The sequence below is a fragment of the Monodon monoceros genome, unplaced genomic scaffold, assembly GCF_005190385.1.
Source record: "Monodon monoceros isolate NGI ecotype Baffin Bay Population unplaced genomic scaffold, NGI_Narwhal_1 Super_Scaffold_12, whole genome shotgun sequence".
Taxonomy (NCBI): domain Eukaryota; kingdom Metazoa; phylum Chordata; class Mammalia; order Artiodactyla; family Monodontidae; genus Monodon; species Monodon monoceros.
Genome location: NW_021703768.1, coordinates 166,090,601 through 166,105,398, shown reverse-complemented (window position 1 = coordinate 166,105,398; position 14,798 = coordinate 166,090,601). Strand labels below are relative to the sequence as shown.

General features: G+C 39.7%; 1 protein-coding gene across 1 annotated transcript in view; it reads right to left on the bottom strand.

Moving 5' to 3' along the window:
* Positions 1-14,798, bottom strand: part of ZNF317 (zinc finger protein 317) — a 29,541-nt gene that overhangs the window by 14,226 nt on the left and 517 nt on the right. The window lies entirely within an intron of this gene.

Genomic DNA, 14,798 nt, shown 5'->3' with positions numbered 1-14,798 from the left:
CTAATTCAGTGTACCTAATGTCAATTACCATCATCTCCATCTTCACAGAAAATACAATTACTCCTGTGTCCTGTGTCAGTGGAATCCAGTAAGTGCATTTCAGTCTTAGATCCTCAGCAAAATTTGGTGTCTATTTTCTTCGAGAATCATTCTCTTTCTAGGCTTCTATATAACTCTCTCCCTGGTTCTCTCTCTACTTCTCTTGATACTCTGTCAAGGTTTTTTCAGAAGGTCTCCTTCTACCATTAAAGGCTGGATTTGCTCAAGAATCATCCCTTACCCTATTGCTCTTCATACTCTGTGCTTTGCCAAGGCTTCCCTTAATGTCCCTTAATTTTCATCTCTAACACTCAAGGTCCAATATGAATTCAAAATCATATTCTCACTGCCTACTAACAGCCACCAAAGAACATCTCATACAAAAGCCTGTTGAGCCTGTGTTTCTGGGCTCAACGAAGAGAATCAGTAGCCAGCCCTCTGGCCGCTCACAAGAGGGAGGTGAGGTATGGGAATATATGTATGCATATAGCCGATTCACTTTGTTATACAGCAGAAACCAACACAACATTGTAAAGCAATTATACTCCAATAAAGATGAGGGGAAAAAAAAGCTACAACTTAACTGCTCCATTCCATGGCTCTAATCACTTACAAACTAAAGAAAAATCCACACAACCTTCTTCACATTAAAAATTTATTATCTTCATATGAAAAAACTTGGCTTTCTCTGTTAGCTGACTCTCTTTCTCCTACAAAACCTGTCACAATGTATTTTTATGTTTTTACTCCCTTGTTTTTATTTCCTTGTTTTATACTGTTTCCTAAACTATATAGTAAACTAGAAGAGTGCACCACTGTACTCAGGTCCTAATCCACTACCCGATATTAAATAGAAAATGAAGGGGGGTGGGGGCAGAAAAGGTCAATGAACAGAGAACAGACTGGCGGTTGCCAAGGAGGAGGGGTTTGGGGGAGGGATCGAGTGGGAGTTTGGGGTTAGCAAATGTAACCTTTTATATACAGAATGGATAAACAACAAGGTTCCACTGTGTAGCACAGAGAACTATATTCAATACCCTATGATAAACCATAATGGAAAAGAATGATAAAGTATATACATGTATAACTGAATCACTTTGCTGTACAGCAGTAATAAACACAAAATGATAAATTAATTATACTTCAATAATAAAATAAGTAGATGTTTTAAAACTCTTGAAAAAAAAAGGTCAATGAATTCTACCTCTTACACCACATGTCTCCAAATCATTTAACTTTCTCCAATTCAACACCCAGCAATAGAGTCTGGATCATATATGCTGGACCATAAAAAAGTCTCAAATTTAAAAAGACAGCAAATGTACTAGATTTGAAATTAATAACAGTAAGATATCTAGAAAATACTCAAATATTTGGAAGTTAAAGACAAATAATTTTATGTAGAGGATGAAACAAAGGAAATGTAATAAATATTTTATACTACATGAAAATACAACAAATAAAAACTTGTGAAATGAGGGTAAAATCATTCTTAGAATGAAATGTATACAGTTAAATGTCTACATTAAAAAGTGGACAAGCTCAGTGAAAATCAATGAACTACACTTACGAAAAAAAAGAAAATTAGGGTTTTCCAGGATAAACCATAAATTAGGCCAAACACAATTCTCAACCAATTTTAAGACAAATAATAGCAAAATATATTCTCCAACCAAAATGGAATGAACCTAAAAAACAATGATAGAGGGAAAACTGGAAAATTTACAAATACATGGAAATGAAACAACACATTCTCACACAACCAACAGGACAAAGAAGAAATCACTGGGGAAATTAGAAAAAACTTTCAGACAAATGAAAACGGAAATGTAACACAGCAAAATTGATGGGATGCAATGAAAGCAGTGCTCAGAGGGAAATTTATAGCAGTTAATACCTACATTAAAGAAGAAAGATCTCAAACAACCTAACTTTACACCTTAAGCCACAAGATAAGCGCAAACTAAACCTAAAGGCAGCAAAAGAATTAGAACAGAGATAAATGAAATGGAGAGCAGAAAAACTAGAATCAACAAAAGTTGGTTCTTTCAAAAGATCAACAAGATAACTAAAATCAGAAGTAAAAATGGGGACATTACTACCAACCTTACAGAAATTAAAAAGACTCTAAAAGGGTGTTCCCTAGTGGCCTAGTGGTTAGGACGCCAGGCTTTCACTGCCAGGGCCGGGTTCAATCCCTGGTCATCGAACATCCTGCAAGCCGTGAGGCATGGCCAAAAAAAAAAAAAAAAAATCCACAACATTATAGAAATAGAAAAGGTATTTTAAAAAATAAAAATAAATAGAATACCATGAACAACTGTACACCAACAAATTAGGTAATCTAGATAAAATGGACAAATTCCCAGAAACATACACTTTTCCAAAATGGACTAGAGAAGAAATAGAAAATCAACAGACCCATAACAAATAAACAGGCGCAATCAGTCATCAAATTCTCCCAACAAGGAGAAGTCCAGGACCAGATGACTTCACTGGTGAATTCTACCGAACACTTAAAAGAAGAATTAACACCAATCCTATTCAAACTTTTCCAAAAGTAGAAGAGGTAACATTTTTCTAACACAATCTTTACGGCCAGCATTACCCTGATACCAAAACCAAGACAGCACAATCTCAAACACTTCTGGACTCCTAAAGAGACCAAGCTACCTGGAGACCAAGCTACCTGTATACATGTTAAGCCTGGGGTGGTGTTTAGACTCTATGTCGCTGATAGGTTGTCTGGTTCTCAGTCAATGTCACATTATTCTCTATGAGACTCAAAGAAGTGAACAAAGCAGGCAGCTTTTACACCTTTCAGACAAAGAAACAATACATTTTTGAAGAATTGACATGACAAAGTTTGGGCCTGAGGTAGTAAATTGGTAAAGAAGTAACAAATTTTGTTTATACAACCTTCTCAGCCCTGAACTTCATATCTATCTCTGGAGATAAGGATGTCTCTTTGCCTTCTGGTACAGGGAAGGTGCCTTTCACACGGGAGATTTATTTCCTACTTTCAGGGTAGCAAAAAAGGGTCAGAGTGTCCTTCTCACGCCAACTGTTTCTTATGTAACTTTAATTCAAAATAATCAATATGCCAAAGTGGCATATTTTGGGGCATCTTGCCCTGACCTCCATCACTGCTAATCCATATGTCATAGTTACCCCAGTCATTTATTGTTTGGCTGAATTAATCCTTTAGCAGTTTTGTTTTGTTTTTTCATATAGGTGATTATCAAATCTCATCTGAATTTATGCTGACTTGTTATACATATTAGCAATTTCTGACATACAGCAAAGTGATTCGGTTATACATTTGCCAAGCATAGTACCTCGCACATAGAAATTATTTTTAAAATATCGAATGAAGAAAAGGATATATGAATAGTAAAATCAAGTTCAAATGATAAAAGTTTAAAAAAATCATATTACTTTGGTATCTTCTGGTATCTAGGACGTGTCACTCATCAGTTTTTCTTTGTCAAAAATATTGGATATTCTCGAATATTTTCTTTTGCAGATGAAATTTAGAATCAGCTATACTATTTGTATAATGAATTTTCATTTTCATTAATGTTATGATATTTTAAGGTCTTATTTTAAGGTCTTCATAAGTGTTTCTAAATAGGCACATCAGTTTATTGAAATGATCTTACGTTAAAATATTTAGAATATTTCCAATTTTTCACAAGTAGAAAAACAACACTTGGAAGAAATATTTGCAGCTAAATTTTTGCAGTTTTTTTCAAGTTTTTCCTTAGAACAAATTTCTAGATAGTGAAATGTTTAGTCAACATTTATGACTAAACATGTAGTAAGTGTTGCCAAAACTGCTTTATCTGCAGTCTCTTTAGCTACACACATATTTATCATACACTAGGAAAAAAACACTTGTTTGCCAAGGTGATGAATTATGTTCTTTTCAAATTAAAAACTGAGTAGGGATGTAAAATACTGTAGAACACAATTTTATAGCTTGTTAACTGGAAAATAAGGGGCAAGCTGTTTAATTCCTTGAGCTGTAATTAAATGTTACCAAGCACCCGTCTTATCTATTTTCTAGAAATGTGAACAAAGCAGATGTAATAAAACACAATTAGAAAAATGTAATACTCTTGGGAACAACTTATGAAACTGGGTGAAGTAATAATAATAAAAGTAGTTGCATTTCTCTTTGAAAGGTTTACAAAGAGAGTGAACAGCACTGCACTGGTGGGAACCCAGGTCCCACCTCATGTTAAGCACGATCCAGTGTTGGGTTTACCTGAACCCCACAGAAAACCCATCAGATGAGCCTTATAGCACCATCAGAGGTGCGCAAACAGGCTCAGAGAGTTTAAGTAACTGCCAGAAAATTGCATAGCAGGTAGCAGGGGTAAGACCTGGGCCCTAATTTCTTTAAATGCAAAGCCTGAGTTCATTCCTCCCTTTGGAGGTGGCAGTGGGGGCATGGTTTTATTTGATAAGTACCACCTGTGTGAGAACAGTGAGGGTTCTCAGAGATTCAAGAACACTACATCAGCTGATGTAGTAGATTCTCAACAAATATTAGCTCCCTTCTCTTTCCCCTTTTGCAGTGAGGAAATACACAAATGTTAACCATCTTTCATTCATTTCTAGATACCATGGAACCTGCCTCCAAATGAGATCAGGTGCTGCCACCTTCTGGGTATAAAGAGGTATTGCAAGCCTCCTGAGGTCGAACTTGGAACAAACCTTTGCCTTTCTCAAGTAGAGGATTTGGGTTCCAACATCAGATTACTGAGAGACTCGTTAAATTAAAAAAAGAGGTTCAGAGTCACTGAAGAACAAGGTCTCCACCCTCACCTCCCACTTATTCCTCTATTCTCAATTTACAAATTTCTGCTCAAGTTTCTGTCCCCCAACTTTTCTTGCCAACATCAATACCAATGCTACAAATAACAACATAAGCATGCTTACTATGTACAAAGTATCTCCTGAGTCTTTCCAGGGACTCTCATTTAATACTCACAACTTCCCCAGGAGGTAAGCAGTATCCTGAGGAAAAAGTGGGGCATGTACTGAAGGGTTAGGTCATGTGACGAAGGTCAAACAGGGGCTAATGAACCTGATTCCAGAGCCACACATGTCCCCTCTCAAGGTGACCTCTGCATGTGAACCCCCTGACACCAAATCAGGAAACAGCTTTTTCCTGATTCTTGTCTTGCTTGATCTCAATACATGATCCTGCCCACTACCAACCTCCCCTCTCTCCCTCTTCCCGGGGAACCTCTGCTCTTGGCCACTGTGCATCATATCCCAAGGTTGTCCTCCTCCCTCTCTCCCATCTCAATGGCAATGCTCTTTTTGAGACTCCTGCTCGTGGTTCTTCCTCCTTTGCCAGGATCCCTAAGGGCCAGGGTTCTGCTGGGCCTTCCTTTCCCCCATCCCACACATGTTCACACTCTGAAATCCCTCCTCCCTTGGGTACTGACATCCAGGTTCTGATTACACATCCATGAAGGTTGTTGTCTGTCTGTCCTTGAGACCTCAGGTGACCCCACCTTGCTGCAAGCCCAGCATTCTTGCCCATGGGGGCTCCATTCAAGAATGGGCTCACGGACTTCCCTGGCGGCGCAGTGGTTAAGAATCCACCTGCCAATGCAGGGTACACGGGTTCGAGGCCTGGTCTGGGAAGATCCCACATGCCGCGAAGCAACTAAGCCCATGCGCCACAACTACTGAGCCTGCGCTCTAGAGCCCACAAACCACAATTACTGAGCCCGAGCACCTAGAGCCCGCGCTCCGCAACAAGAGAAGCCACGGCAATGAGAAGCAAGCGCACCACAACAAGGAGTAGCCCCCGCTCGCTGCAACTAGAGAAAGCCTGCATGCGCAGCAACGAAGACACAACGCAGCCATAAATAAATAAATAAATTTATTTATTTTAAAAAAAAGAATGGGGGCTTCCCTGGTGGTGCAGTGGTTGAGAATCCGCCTGCCGATGCAGGCGACACGGGTTCGTGCCCCGGTCCTGGAAGATCCCACATGCTGAGGAGCGGCTGGGCCCGTGAGCCATGGCCGCTGAGCCTGCGCGTCCGGAGCCTGTGCTCCGCAACGGGAGAGGCCACAACAGTGAGAGGCCCACGTACTGTAAAAAAATAAAAAACAAAAAAAAGAATGGGTTCACTAAACTTGTTTTCTCATCTGGAAACTGGAGGTTATAACACTGGATTATGGGACTGTATGTGCTCGATAAATGTTCACTCTAAAACACTATTATTTTTATCATAAAACAAAATGGCCATTGGCGATTTAAACTGTAAACTGTTAATTTACAGGGGATGCCACTCTCCACTACTTGGTACTTGCCCCAGGCAGCATGAGCCAGAGAAATGGGTAGATGAGCGCTACGTGAACATTTCCCCTGCAATATCTAATAAGACCTCAAGGTAAACACCTAACACTGAGCTCCTGCCAGCCTCCCCATCTCAATGGCAACTCCATGCTTCCAGGAGCTCCAGGCAAAAAGCCTTGAAGTCATCCTGGACTCTCCTTTTTCACACTTTAGATCCAAATCACCAGCAAATCCTATGGGCTTTACCTTGAAAACTTACCCAAAATCTGGCCACTCCTCACCACCTACTCTAATACTGCCTTGGTGCAAGGCACCACCTCTCTCCTAGATCATTCCAATAGCTTCCTAAAGTATCCCTGTTTCTGTCCTTTAGTTTATACGGCAAGTAGAACTTTGCCAGTAAAACGTAGGTCACATCACTCTGTTGCTCAAAACCTGCTGGCATCCCATCTCACTCAGCCAAAGCCCTACATTCCTGCTGCCTCATCCACAACCCCTCCTGGCTCCCGACCCCTGTGACCCTGCTCACACTATCCTCCTCACTGGGCCTTATGTCTGTGCTAGGCATGTTCCCGCCTTGGGATCTTTGCACTTGCTGTTCTCTACACGGAAATGTGCTTCTCCACGTTCAAGTGTACCTGCTCCCTCTCCTGCTTCGGATCTTTAGTTAACTTTAAGTGTCTCAACATGGCATTTACTGGCCACTCTAGTCAAAATGCAAACCTCTGCCCGTCTATCCCTAAACCCCACTCCTTCTATTTTTCTTCAAAGCGCTAACCTCCACTTAATATACCGTGTTAAGTCAGGGTAGGCTCTATTTTACTGCAAAAACAGACTTCAAATCTCAATGACTCGATGAAACGGAAGTTTATGTCTGGCTCATGTTACTTGTTCAACCTGGGCTGGTGGTGAAACTTTACCAGTTACACGGGGGCATGCCTCTTGTATCTGAGCCAACTGAAACCCGTGGTCATTCTGGCCATGGATGATTAGGGTGTGCCTAGAGAACTGTGCACCTTGACACACACGCTCTGGCCCTGAAGTGCTCATAGCTCATTGCCCAGAACTAGTCACATGCCCCTGCTAGTTCCAGGGATCCTGGGAAGTGTAGGACAGCACACAGAATACCTAGTAAGCATTACTGTCTCTCTCACACATACTATGTATTTTACTTGTTTGGTTTTCTTCCCTTATGCCCAGCCAGACAATAAGCTCCAGGCAGATAGATTTTCCACTTCTTTGTTTCTTTCACTGTTGAGGTGTCTGGAACAGTTACCTCAGATCACAAACAGGATAATAGTGAGCAAAAGAATGAATGGATGACAAATAAGCTGATCTACATTTCTCTTCATGTTGAGAAGGCCCTCCCGAACCTGGGGGTCTTGGGAAGATCACAAAGGAGGGGGTCTATGGATCTTGGTGTATGTGTGTGGGGGGCTCCCCTTCAGGTCCTATGAGATGTATGTTGACCCAGCTGCTAGGACACAGCCGTAAAGCTTAGCTACACCTTGGCTCCCGAACTGCCCACAGTGTGGGGCAAGGTAAACAAACGGTTCAAGCCTGGATAGAGAGTGCACTAACATCAATTTCAAACCTGGGGGATATTTTCAAAGTCTCATGGTAATGCAAACTAGAGGCCAGAGCAAGGTTCTGGAGTGTTTCTCATCTGAGCAATTATACCACTTGTTGAGCTACACTCAGTGACCCTGAATACAGATGCAACAGGACTACCTCAGCATCTAAGTGACTGGAAGTGGAGCAGGGGAGTCTAGGAACAGTTATGGGATCTATTAAAGAAGTTTTGACTCCTGTTTCTACACAATACATGAAACAAAACCACGATGATCAGACTGATATCAGCACAGATAAATGCGATGGAGAGAGAATTTTCAAAGAGGTACTGAGATTGTTTAATTTCTCTTTTAATTTCCTTTATAACACAGTGAAAACAGTTCCCTTTTTCTATTTCAATACATCTTAGCCCATTCTCATTGGGATCTGTTTTTCTCTGTGCCAGGATCAGCACTAGGGTGAGGTAAGAGAGGTTGCTGGAGTACAAAATTCAAACAGGTGCTTTCAGCATCATACAAGTGCAGGGTTAATGCCTCCACCCACATACCTCACCCTAATCTCACCCCTGCTCCCCACAATTACAGAAGATCTGCCTCCTACATCAGTTTTCTGGTCCAAAACACATTTTACCCTTTAAAATTGTTCTATTGTGACTTCTCCTTTTGTGGCCATAATTCTTCCAATATTTGATTTAAAATCCCCACATTCAATTTTATAATACTGCCCCAAGATATTCAGAATTTGCAGATGTAAATACTAAAGATAGAATGATTCTTTTGTTACTTTTATGGAGTGATATTTCTGCCTCTGCTAGAACTGTTTCTAACAGTGTTACTCTTGTACACATAGACAAAGTAACAATAGTAGTGAGAACACTGCATGCCACTTTTCTCATTCCAGAAATGTGTTACATTTGTAAATTAATATCTCTATGTACTTCACTATCTGTAAGCTCTCAACCAGATGAAATGTACCAGGGTAAAAGGGCAGATTAACAGGCAATCTAGATATACTGATTAAACCTTCCACTCAAAACTATTTTAAGTGCAACACAAAATACAGACAGAGGGCTTCCCTGGTGGTGCAGTGGTTAAGAATCCGCCTGCCAATGCAGCGGACACGGGTTCGAGCCCCAGCCCGGGAAGATCCCACATGCCGCCAAGCAACTAAGCCTGTGCGCCACAACTACTGAGCCTGCAGTCTAGAGCCCACGAGCCACAACTACTGAGCCCACGTTCCACAACTACTGAAGCCTGTGCGCCTAGAGCCCGTGCTCCGCAACAAGAGAAGCCACCTCAATGAGAAGCCTGCGCACCGCAACGAAGAGTAGCCTCCGCTCACCGCAACTAGAGAAAGCCCGGGTGCAGCAATGAAGACCCAACACAGCCAAAAAATAAATTTAATTAATCAATTAATTTTTTAAAAACGACAGATATCTTTCAAAATCATTCACAAGCTGGCGATAAATACTCAGAAATTTTAAAATGTGTAATTTCTAAAACGACAATTACAATTGCTGAAATAAAGGTAAAATGGCAGGGACTAGGTAAACAGTTTTATCAGATTACACACAGCCCCCCAAAAATTGTTTTCTAGAGTATCACACAAAGTGTGGTCCCCCAGCCAGCTGCATAAACATCATCTAGAGAGCTTTAATAATTCTGATGCCCAGTTCATATCCAAGTCCAACTGAATGAGACTCTTTGGAGTAGACTGATGAATCTGTTTTAACAAGCATTATAGGTGACTTTTATGCAGGCTTAAATTTAAAAACCACTTCTAGAGAATAAACATGAGGGCATACAGATAAAACGATGATAAGTATAAAGAGCCATGGGGGACAGAGGGAAAAGGGCTGAACTGATTCTAAATAGAATTCCAAAGGGAGAGAGAAGGAGCACAGGCAGTTATTGCAAAATATAGTAGCTGTGGATTTCTCATTTCAAAAAGCAAATATAAAGAGACTAAGATAAAAACAGATCACAGATACAACAACACTGAGCCAGAGAAACAGCAATGGCAAAAAGAATATTTTAACAGCAGCCAGGGGAAAAAGCATAGGTTACCTTTAAAGCAATGATTCCCAAACTTCAAGATGCATCTGAATCACCTGGACGGCTTGTTAAAACACACTGAAGGGCCTCCCTGGTGGCGCAGTGGTTGAGAGTCCGCCTGCTGATGCAGGGGACACGGGTTCGTGCTCCGGTCTGGGAAGATCCCACATGCCGCAGAGCGGCTAGGCCTGTGAGCCATGGCCCCTGAGCCTGCGCGTCCGGAGCCTGTGCTCCGCAACAGGAGAGGCCACAACAGTGAGAGGCCCGTGTACCGCAAAAACAAACAAACAAACAAACAAAAAAAAACACTGGAAACATATTTTATAAAAACAAACCAAAAAACTCACATTGCTAGGCCGCATCCCCAGTTTCTGATTCATCAGAAACTGGGGATGCAAGAATATGCATTTCTAATAAGTTCCCAGGTGATGCTGATGTTGTACGTCTGAAGAGTACACTTTAAGAATCACTGCTTTAAAGAAATAAACATTAGCCTGACACCTGACTCCTCGCCAGCAACAATGGAAGCCAGAAGATAATGGAACATCTTCATGGCTCTGGAATAAAATATACAGTCCTTTAGCAACCAAAATGCCTACTAAGATGGCAAAATAATTGTATATTTGGGCTTGCCATTCAGAGAAAAGAGAAATTCTAAAATATGTTATTTTAGAGAGAAAGAAAAAATCAAGGAACCAAAGTAAAGAGTGTTAAGAACTTATATCAAAGAGTCCAAGAATCAAAGTTAGCATACAAAATGGAAAATGTGTGGGTAAAATGAAACTAAAAATGACTGTATACAATGATAATCTCTTCTGAGGTTTAAAAATAGATAGAATTAAAATGCATGATCACAAAATCATGTAAATCAGGAGAGTGATAACATATCAAAAATCTAGGGACTTCCCTGGTGACACAGTGGTTAAGAATATGCCTGCCAATTCAGGGGACATGGGCTCGAGCCCTGGCCCGGGAAGATCCCACATACTGCAGAGCAACTTAAGCCCGTGTGCCACAACTACAGAGCCTGTGCTCTAGAGTCCGTGAGCCACAACTACTGAACCCACGTGCCACAACTACTGAAACATGTGCACCTAGAGCCCGTGCTCTGCAACAAGAGAAGCCACTGCAATGAGAAGCCCACGCACTGCAACGAAGACTGAACGCAGCCATGAATAAATTAATTAATTAAAAAAATCTAAATTTCATGAACGAGCATGAATAAGAATACTCCAAAATAACCACTAAAATAATAGACATAAATAAATTCAATATGCATATAAACATGTAGATAAATTCAAAATATGCAGAGAAAAATGTGGAATGAAAAAAGTACTCAAATCAAAGGAAGCTAGAGGAAAGAAAAAAGGATGTTAAGGGACAAAATGCTTCAACTAAAATATGTATATTCTCAAAATGGAGTAAGAACAATCCAGTTATATGTTGTTTACAAGAGAAAGGATATAGCAAGAATGTAAATTTTAAAAAGATATACAAGGCAAATACTTTTTTAAAAAAACCTGGTTTAAATATATTAATATCAGAATAAATTAAGGCAAAAAGGTTAATAGAGAAAACTGAGGAATTACAAAAAGAAGAGGTACAATCCAAGAAAAAGCTATATATATTTCATAATATAGCCTCAAAAATATATCCGTGGTAGGACTTCCCTGGTGGTGCAGTGGTTAAGAATCCGCCTGCCAATGCAGGAGACACGGGTTCAAGCCCTGGTCTGGGAAGATCCCACGTGCCGCGAAGCAACTAAGCCTGTGCGCCACAACTACTGAGCCTGCACCCTAGATCCTGCGAGCCACAGCTACTGAAGCCCGCACGCCTAGGGCCCATGCTCCTCAACAAGAGAAACCACCTCAATGAGAAGCCCGTGCATCACAACAAAGAGTAGCCCCCACCCCCCACCCCACCCCACCCCCACCCCACCCCGCTCACTGCAACTAGAGAAAGCCCGCGTGCAGCAAGGAAGACCCAACGCAGCCAAAGTTAAATAAATAAATTTATTTAAAAATATATATATATATCAGGGGTGGGGGGCAGAACTCTAAGGAGATGGACAAAGCCACTACCAGAGCTCTCAATAATATGTTCAAGCAGATAATTCAATAACTATATGCAGATTGCACAAGATGAAACAGTATTTCCTAACTATAAACTCCAACCACACATGGGGCACAATGTGTGTCTCAGAAAATGTCATCAATCTCTGACTTATAGTGCAAGCAAGTTAGCAAACAAAACCAAAAGATAACCCGAAAAAGTCACAGAAATGGAAATTAAAAGAAAAAGGCCTAAATAATTCACATGCCAAAGAAGTCATAATATTTGATAATATTTAGAACTGAAGTATAATAAAATACTACCACTGTAATCCTTTCAGATGTGCAGGTTCCAATGTAAGAAACTGTGAAGAAACATGCCAAAAAGGTAAAAGGAAGACAATTATAAAGAACAGAAAGCTATGAAATAGAAAACATATACATTATAAAGTGGTTCTTCATGAAAAACAAAATTGACAGAATTCTGGCAGGATGTATTTTTTTAAAAAAAATAATATATAAATACAAGAATGAAAACCTAGAAAACACTACACTTGCAGCAGCATTAAAAATATAATAAAAGCACATTATTAACAACTTTGACTATACAGTTTAGCCTTAGATGGAATGAATAAATTCCTAAAGAAATTTTACTTACCATAATGAAATAGAGAACTTGGATGCCCTATGACTCTTATAGAACTGAAACAACAGCTTTAAAATTTTCCGCAAAGAAAATTCAGACCCCAATGGTTTTTCCTGGTAAAACTCCCTTTTAAGGAACAAGTTATTCTACTCTTAGGCAAAATATTCCAGAGTTTAGAAAAAAAAAGGGAACACTCCCACCCCACTTTATGAGGCTGGAATAAACCTGAAACAGAAAAGGAAAATTACAAGCCAATTTCACTCAAACATAGATGCAAATCGTAAAAAGATAAAAAATAAAAAAAAAATACTAGCAACCAGAAACCAAAAATGATAAAATAGTACATATCCTTTCCAATTTAGTTATTTTACCAAAGCAAATTTAATGTAACATTAGAAAATCAATTGGTTTAATTCACCACATTATCAGGTAAATGAGAAAGTCTTAGTTTTCACTTATTCATTCAAAGCACAAACAGAACTAGAACCTATCACAGACCTATCAGTTTTCAAAAGGTGATTGAAATCCATCAACATATCAAAGAAGTTGCTGGGGGGGGGGCGGAAATCACTTGTTAAAAGCTTACAGCTGTCCATGACAAAAACTCTTAAATTAGGAAATAGGAGACTTCTTTTACCTAATAAACGCTTTCAAAAAAAAAAAAAGCCTCCAGCAAACTTTCAAGTTAACTTCCCTTAAAGTCAGAAAGGAAACAGGACTGCTTCAAGATTGCTATCCAACTCCATTCAATGCTACTCAAAGTCCTCAGCCTGTCTAGCAAAGAAAGTAAATGATAAAAAATGTGTGTGATGCAAAAGTATACACTTTCCTAGGAATAAATCTAACAACAACAAACCAAGCCCTTAAATCGTTTTTGCTGATCCTCATAAACCTTTATTGAAAGGCATTATACAAGATATAACTGGGACTTCCCTGGTGGCACAGTGGTCGAGAATCTGCCTGTCAATGCAGGGGACACAGGTTCGAGCCCTGGTCTGGAAAGATCCCACATGCCGTGGAGCAACTAAGACCGCGAGCCACAACTACTGAGCCCGCGTGCCACAACTACTGAAGCCCGCTGGCCTAGAGCCTGAGCTCCGCAACAAGAGAAGCCACCACAGTGAGAAGCTCGTGCACCACAATGAAGAGTAGCCCCCACTCGCAGCAACTAGAGAAAGCCTGCACGCAGCAACAAAGACCCAGGGCAGCCAAAAATAAATTTATTAAAAAAAAGATATAACTAATTAACTGTAAAATTCAATGGCATAATGATGCCAATATTCTCAAAATCCATATATATATTCAACACAACTTGAAAACAAAGCCCCGGTATGTGGAACTTCGTAAACTGACTAAAATTTGAGTCACAAAATACCTGAAAAAGAATGGGTAGGTAGGTGCATGTAATCTTCTACAAGATATTTGGAAATATCTAAATTAAAATGGGTACTTCCATCAATATGGAAAGAGGGTGTCTCTGAAAATACTTTAGTGTAAGTCCACCTACAAGTAATTACCAAAATTAGTAAATACATTTTTGAGAAAACATATAAGCAGTAAAATCCAGGAAGAAAATCATGGGGAAGGAGAAAGACGCATATTAGGAGAATACAGGTTTCCGAGGTTTCAAATACTTATTTTTCTTGGCCTGGTTTGCAGATTCACTTTATTTTTCTTTTAATTTTCTGTGTTTTCATATTTTTGTGGGACATATATGTCCTGTATTCTGATAAAAGAATTATTTGAAGGGAAAAAAATAAACAGGAAGTACCAAATAAGATGGTAAAGATCAACGCAAAATATTAGTAATCACAATAAATATTAATGGACTAATTCTCAAATTAAACAACAATGTTGAAGTGCATTTTAAAATCTAGTTATAGGCTATTTACACGAGAGTCAACTAAAGTAAATAAAGATAAATAACTGAAAAGTTTAAGTGTAAAAAGTATTCAAGATAAATGGTAACAGAAGGAAAACCAGGTGTGCTCCTATTAATGTTAAACAAAGCTGACCACAAAGCAAAAGGTAGGTAGTTTATCCTTGCGGTCTCCAATTCCTGAGACACACACACACACACACACACACACACACACACACACACACACACA